This window comes from Mandrillus leucophaeus, unplaced genomic scaffold (assembly GCF_000951045.1).
Source record: "Mandrillus leucophaeus isolate KB7577 unplaced genomic scaffold, Mleu.le_1.0 Scaffold467, whole genome shotgun sequence".
In the NCBI taxonomy this organism is placed as follows: domain Eukaryota; kingdom Metazoa; phylum Chordata; class Mammalia; order Primates; family Cercopithecidae; genus Mandrillus; species Mandrillus leucophaeus.
The window spans coordinates 147,853-155,698 of NW_012104998.1; the positions used below are offsets into that span (position 1 = coordinate 147,853).

At 42.3% G+C, this 7,846-nt stretch overlaps 1 long non-coding RNA gene across 1 annotated transcript; it reads left to right on the plus strand.

Annotated features, from left to right (window-relative positions):
• The first annotated feature begins 1,942 nt into the window (after positions 1–1,942).
• LOC105550154 lies at positions 1,943–4,375 on the plus strand. Its single transcript, XR_001007657.1, has 3 exons — positions 1,943–2,512; positions 2,626–2,707; positions 3,635–4,375. It is a non-coding gene; the product is annotated as an uncharacterized LOC105550154 (long non-coding RNA).
• Positions 4,376–7,846: the final 3,471 nt, after the last annotated feature.

Consider the following 7,846-nt stretch of genomic DNA (forward strand, 5'->3'; position numbering starts at 1 on the left):
ATCTGCCCGCCTTGGTCTCCCAGAGTGCTGGGATTACAGGCGTGACACTGGGCGCAGCCTCTGGATTCTTATATGTAATATAAACTTTCCTAAATTTCAAAATGTTGATCATTGTACAGATTTTTTTCTTTGATTTCCTCTCTCCTAACATTGACCATTGTCCATAAAAAGTATACAATTTTTTATAATCAAAAATTTAAATATATTTATACATGACTCCCCTTCTTACCTATACTGTAATTACAAGATAAAGTTTATTATTCTCTTGAGAGCTAGCATTTGAAAAAAAATTTTTTGAGACAGGGTCTCACTCTGTCACCTAGGCTGGAGTGCAATGGCATGAACACAATTCACTGCAGCCTCAGATTCCTGGGCTCAGGCAATCCTCTCACCTCAGCCTCCCAAGTAGCTGGGACCACAAGTGCATGCTGCCACACTTGGCTAATTTTTAATTTTTTTGTAGAGACAGGGTCTCACTGTGTGGCCCAGGCTGGTCTTGGACTCAAGTGATCCTCCTGCCTCAGCCTCCCAAAGTGCTGGGATTACAGGCGTGAGCCCCCATTTTTTTTACATCACAAACTTTTTTTACATGATATCTGAAGAAGATGGAGCCTCTAAGGTATTAAAGATAGAGGTTAAAATGTCTTGCATGAGATTCGTTGAGGAATTTATTGTTCTGGAGAGGGAGGGGAAGGATTGAAGAACTATTAAGTGGAAGAAAAGACAATATATAGGCCAGGTGCAGTGGCTCACGCCTGTAATCCTAACAGTTTGGGAGGCCAAGGCAGGCGGATTGCCTGAGCTCAGGAGTTCGAGACCATCCTGGGCAACATGGTGAAACCCCATCTCTACTAAAATACAAAAAAAAAAAAAAATCAGCTGGGCATGGCGGCGTGCGTCTGTAGTCCCAGCTATTCGGTAGGCTGAGGTAGGATAATTGCTTGAACCTGGGAGGCGGAGGTTGCAGTGAGCCGAGAATGCACAACTGCACTCCAGCCTGGGCAACAGAGCAAGACTCCATCTCCATTAATATATATATACATACACACACACACACAAAATTCATGTTATCAATAACTATTAATCCCACATTTGCATTTGTGCACATAGGAAAAAAAGGTTGGAAGAAACAACCTTTTTCTAACCTGGGTTATCTTTTCTATAGATTGTTTATTCTATGTTTTTCAAATTACCTACAGTAAACATGTAATAATTTTATAATGAAAAACAAAAGTTATTCTAATAACCAGAGGAGGCCAGTCATGGTGGCTCATACCTGTAATCCCAGCACTTTGGGAGGCTGAGGCAGGCAGATGACTTGAGGTCAAGAGTTCGAGGCCAGCCTGGCCAACATGATGAAACCCTGTCTCTACTAAAAATACAAAAATTAGCAAGGCATGGTGGCATGTACCTGTAGTCCCAGTTACTTGGGAGGCTGAGGCATTAGAATCGCTTGAAACCAGTAGGTAGAAGTTGCAGTGAGTCAAAATCATGCCACTGCACTCCAGCCTGGGCGACAGAGTGAGACTCCATCTCAAAAACAAAACAAAAAAACAGACGAGTACAGATAGATTCAGAGAAGGGGCAGGGGATTTCCAAGTATATGTGGTGAAAAAAGGATGACAATGGGCTAGACATTGTCTGGGTGCAATTGATTGAGCCAGTCTTCGCATGCCAAGACTTCACATGAGAGATTGGTAGGTGAAAAACTTAGGTAAATTAGGATCTGTTGAAGACTTTTGTGATGGTTAATATTGAGTGTCAATTGGATTGGATTGAAGGATGCAAAGTATTGTTCTTGGGTGTGTCTATGAGGGTGTTGCCAAAGGAAATTAACTTTTTTTTTTTTTTTGAGACAGAGTCTCACTCTGTCGCCCAGGCTGGAGTGTAGTGACACAATCTTGGCTCACCACAACCTCCACCTGCCGGGTTTAAGCAATTATCCTGCCTCGGCCTCCCGAGTAGCTGGGATTACAGGTGCCTGCCACCATGTCTGGCTAATTTTTGTATTTTTAGTAGAGAGGAGGTTTCACCACGTTGGCCAGGCTGGTCTCGAACTCCTGACCTCAGGTTATCCACCCGCTTCAGCCTCCCAAAGTGCTGGGATTACAGGCATGAGCCACTGCACCCAGGCCTGAAATTAACATTTGAGACAGTGGACTGGGAGAGGCAGACCCTCCCTCAATCTGGGTGGGCACCATCTAATCAGCTGCCAGCACAGCTAGGATAAAAGCAGGCAGAGGAACGTGGAAGGACTAGACTGGCTGACTCTTCCAGCCTTCATCTGTCTCCTGTGCCAGATGCTTCCTGCCTTCGAACATTGAATTTCAAGTTCTTCAGCTTTTGGGTTCTTGGACTTACACCAGTGGTTTGCCAGGGGCTCTCCAGCCATCAGCCACAGACTGAAGGCTGTACTGTTGGCTTCCCTACTTTTGAGGTTTTGGGACTCGGACTGGCCTCCTTGCTCCTCAGCTTGCAGACGGCCTATTGTGGGACTTCATCTTATGATCGTGTGAGTCAATACTCTTCAATAAACTCCCTTTCATATATATATCTATCCTATTAGTCCTGTCCCTCTAGAGAACCCTGACTAATACAACGTTGAATGCCAATTTAACCTTCTAGGACCTGGCTTCTTGAGACTGGAATAGAAGAAGGGGGAAAAGCCTAGGACAATAAGCTGATCCAGTCAAAACTGCTTCTGAGAGCAAGTACTACCAGAATTGTTAAGCCAACCCAAACTAAAGGAATATCAAAATGCCCCATACAAGTCATAGTGGATGAAGGACATGGTCAAGGAATCTATTCAACCCAGATGCCAGTCTGCTAAAGCATTAGAGAAACAGGAGAGATAAAGCAAGAGAATTACGGGCAGTTAGGCAAGGCTGAGTCTGTAGCCAGGTTACTATAAATCTCAAGTTGAGCCCACAGATTTCTCGAAAGCAAGTATTCTTAACCAGGATATGTTTTTGTATGAACACATGCCTGTACTGTCCCCAAAGGATGACACATTTACTCCCCAGATCTAACATTATAACAGACCCTCAGTTGACATCATCTAGGGTGCTCCTTCTGTGAATACACACTAGAAGAAATGGTTATAGGAGCTGGTTGAGACAGGTTCTTAGGACATATTGTCTGCTAACCCAAGTTCAGATGATTGATGCCAACAAAGACTGCCACAGTAGTAAAGTAGCATCCCCCTTCCCAAATCGTCAAGGATGTATAGAAGGTCCCTGGATTCATCCCACATTTCATCCATGTGACCACCCTGCTGATGAATCTGTTCAAGGTCTATTATCCATCCAGTTCCTTGGATGGATAAAGTCAAGTTCTTCAGCAAATTAAGGAGACTTTTCATTCATTCTACAATGTTAATTTCCTTCAACTCACAATGCCTTTTCATGGAAAAGATCAACACTTCCAACCTCAGCCAGGACTATTTTTTCACAAATCCTCGGCCAGTGTTTCCCAAGCCTCTCTGAAGAAACACCACAGATTCCTGAACCCAAACCTAGATCTATGATTATAATTTCCAGGGACAAAATCTGGTAATCTGCTCTAGACAAATACTCTCATAGCTTAAACATACTTCTTTTGTAAATGCATCCCTTTGTTTAACCCCAAACCACAGCTCTTCTGGGTGAAAGAGCCCCTACAGTGATGGCTGACTTCAACACTGCCTGGGAGAGGCCTGGCACCCATAACATCTGAGACATCTCTACCAACTGGGATCTTCTTTCAAGTTGAGTCAAAAACAGTCAAAGGTGGCCCTGTTCTTCCAACAACCCATGTCTGATACAGTCTCAAATCCTTTTCTAAAGAAGGCAAGGATAAGAAAGGCAAATGGATCCTCATCCAGAAATGGATTATAGAACTAAACCTGTATCACCGCAGTTGGAGATTTCACAAGAATATGGCCCCACCTGGTCCTGTTGGGTTTGGTAGGGTTCAAAACATGCTACCCCAAATTATGGCACCTTGGCATATTGAATATTTTAAGCTGAAGGAATTTGAGAAGCAGCCTGTGCAGGAAGGACTCTCTAATCTCCCCTTTCTCCCCAGAGCACATCGTAAGACCCTCACGGAAGAGGTGTCCTTCCTGTAACTGGAGGAAGGGAGCATCCTTATGTCAGAAGATGGAAGGATTCTGAGAGGAATTTGAGGGAATGGGCCTTGCTATGTTTCCCCCAGTTTACTATCCTTAGTTCATATCCTTTGTCCTGTCACATTTTCCCACAACACTCCACTCTTCATTAAACCAAATATAAAAGTGCTCAGGCTTAACCTGACTGGCTTAACCTCAAGCTAACCATTCTTTGGGTCTTCCTTTCCTTATGAAGGCTCCTATGTCATGTGAAACTTATATGAAATAAATGTGTTTGCTCTTCTCATGTTAATCTGTCCTGTCAATATAGTTTTCAGACCCAGGAAAGAACCCTAGGAGAGTTAAGGAAAACTTTTACTCCCCTACAGCTTTCATCCTATATCCTTCTCCAGTGACTTTACTGATATGGTTCTGTGGGTCATTAAGGCCTCCTGTAGAAGCAACATTGTTTTTTATGTCCCAGCCATTAAAGTCTAGACTTCAGACCGGATTGGGGGTTATGAGAGTATACTTGGTCTACTAGGTCTTCCAGTAACCCTACATACTCCATAGCAGTCCACCCATTGCAGGGTCCTATACATGTGTACCCAGGCAAAACATACACAAGAATGGGTCAATCTCTGAGGTTAATACCTGAGAGATCTGCAGCCTGCCTAACATGTATTCCAAATCACCTTCCTAACACTAATTCCCTTGAAAGAACTTGGAGAAACCCAGAGTCCACTCCCAATTTACAATGCAGATTAAGTTCAGAACAGGAGTGAAGCCTCTAGAAGCAAAGGCCAAACATAAAAGCATACTGTAATCAGGGCCTGGCATCCGTTACATACAATTCTATTGTTATGGATCACACTCTTTTCCTTCTTCAAGTTTGATTTTACCTGTAAATAACATAATTACTTCAGAACCACCTTAACCAAGCTTTAACGTCTACTACCACTTCAACCTCCTAGATCACAATTTATCTTCTTCCTGGCTCAGCACATTTGGACTAATCACACAGAAATGGACCTCTGTCGTATTTCAGTATCTGTTATAATTTGAATGTGTCCTCCAAATTTTATGCATTGGAAATTTAATCCTCAAATTCATATGTTGATTGTATTCGGAGGTGGGGCCTTTGGGAAATAATTAGGATTAAATAAGGTCACCAGGGTGGGGCCACCATAATGGAACTGATGGGTTTATACAAAGAGGAAGAGAAACTGGAGTTGGCACACTCTTGCCCTTTCACCATGTGATGCCCTCCACCATGTTATAATGCAGCAAAAAGGCCCTCACCAGATGCTGGCACCATGCTCTTGGACTTGCCAACCTCCAGAACCTTGAGCTAAATACATTTATTTTCTTTATAAATTTCTCAGTCTTAGGTATTCAGTTATAGCAATAGAAAATGGACTAAGACAGTATCTTTCTCTTGGGAGTTGACTGCATGAGAAAATCAAGGGGACAAATCTCCAAACATCCAGATCTCCAAGTCTGGCCCCAAAGGTTCCCATATATAATAAAGGAAACTAAAGAGAATCTTGGAAAATTTTGAGCAAGAAAGTGGTACAATAAATCAATGCTTTACAAAGGTTAAGCTGGCATCTGCAGGATGGATTTAAGGGTAGAAATTACTGGATTCAGGGTTACTGGGAAGACTATTATACTAATCAAATGTGAAGATTCTGAAAGTCTGATTTTGAAAGGTGGCAATGTAGGGAAGATGTATAAAGACATTAGAAAAGAAAATCAACTAAATTCAGTGAGTGAAAGTTTTGCCCAGAAAAAAAGACGGCTTAAGAGAGATTGACATGACTTAAAAATAGAGGCTAGACACAAGAAAATTAGATATTGGAGAATGTTGGTATGCCTGAGGGTGTGAAAACTTTTAGGGATTATTTAGACAAAGCAAATTGCTAACCATATAGAAAACCCCAAGCTGTATGTACCAACAGGGAAATAAAATTTGATTTCCTTTGTGTGTATGTGAATATGCTTACTCTTTTCTAAATTCAAAAATGGCTCAGCCAGGAAAAAGAATGTGAATAGACAATTCACAGAGGAAGAAATTCAAATGGCCAATAAGCATTTGAAAAGATGCTTAATAGCAGAATTACAGCTGATAAGGATTGGTTTCTAAAAATAGAATGTAAGGCAAAAATCAAGTATAATACAGCCAATTACCCTTGAAAACCTCTTAAATCTCCCATAAAATACATTATATATGTTTTGGTGCACATAATCCTACATGTATGTATAAATATATAATAGACTGCTTTGGGGGGTGGTCCTCAAAACCACCTTTAGCTTCAATGATTCATTGTAATGACCCACAGAACTCAGAAAAGCTGTTATACTAATGGTTATGGCTTATTACAGAAAAAAAATAGAGATTAAAACCACTAAAGGAGAAAGGTGCATAAAGCAGAGTCCAGGAAAAACCAAGTGCAAGCTTTGAGTTGTTCTCTCCCAGCAGATCACATATCTGAATTCTCCCAGCTACAGTGTGACATTATGTACAAAGTATTGTTAACCAGGGAGACTCACTGAGCCTGATGTCCAAGGTTTTTTTGGGAGGAAAGGGCAGTCAATTACACAGAGCACCTATGTGACTGACCTTAGCTATTCAGTCTCCAGGTTCTCAGATGCCTAACTGATACAGTATGGTCCTGGGCCCTAGGTAAACAAGAACAGGTGTTCACCATAAATCACACTAGTATAAATCATCTGACATGGCCTATGGTCACTATACAAAGACATTCTTGGCCAGGCACAGTGGTTCATGCCCATAATCCTAGCACTTTGGGAGGTTGAGGTGGGCAGGTTTCTTGAGCCCAGGAGTCAAGACCAGCCTGGGCAACCTGGTGAAACCCCATCTCCACAAAAAATACAAAAATTAGGCATGGTGGTACACACCTGTAGTTCCAGCTACTTGGGAGGCCAAGGCAGGAGGATCGATTGAGCTTGGGAAGTCAAGGCTGCAGTGAGCCATGATGGCACCACTGCACTCCAGCCTGGGCAACAGAGCAAGACCTTGTCTCAGAAAAGAAAAACACAAAAAGACATTCTTATCAGGCCGGATATTCTAAGGGTTTAGAGGTTATCTCCCAAGGGTTGGTCAGAGGCCAGTCCTGAAGATGTCTGGAATGTGCAGGATATGGATACCTACACCTGCTGAAATAACCCTTTAGTACACTTGCACATAAAAATATGGACTACATATAGATTATGCAAAACATAACTGTATATTAACACTCTGTACTTAAAGACTGGGCTGGGCGCAGTGGCTCACTCCTGTAACTCCAGCACTTTGGGAGGCTGAGGCAGAAGGATTGCTTGAGCCCAGGAGTTCGAGACCAGCCTGGCCAACACAGCAAAATCCTGTCTCTACCAAAATTAGCCAGGCGTGGTGATGCACACCTGTAATCCCAGCTACTTAGGAGGCTGAGGCAGGAGGATCACTTGAGCCTGGGAGCCAGAGGTTGCAGTAAGCTATGATCACGCCACTGCGTTCCAGCCTAGGTGACAGAGTGAGACCCTGTCTCCAGGAAAAAAAAAAAAAAAGGAAAAAACATGACTGGAATGAAAATTTATCTTGTAGGAATATATCCAAATAAATAACAGATATGAACAAGATCTACATTTGAGGATGACAGTAAAAGGGTAAAAAGTTGAAAACAAATGGAATGTTCAAGATTAGGAAAATTGTTAAATAAATCATAGCACATTCATATCTTGGACTACTATAGAGCC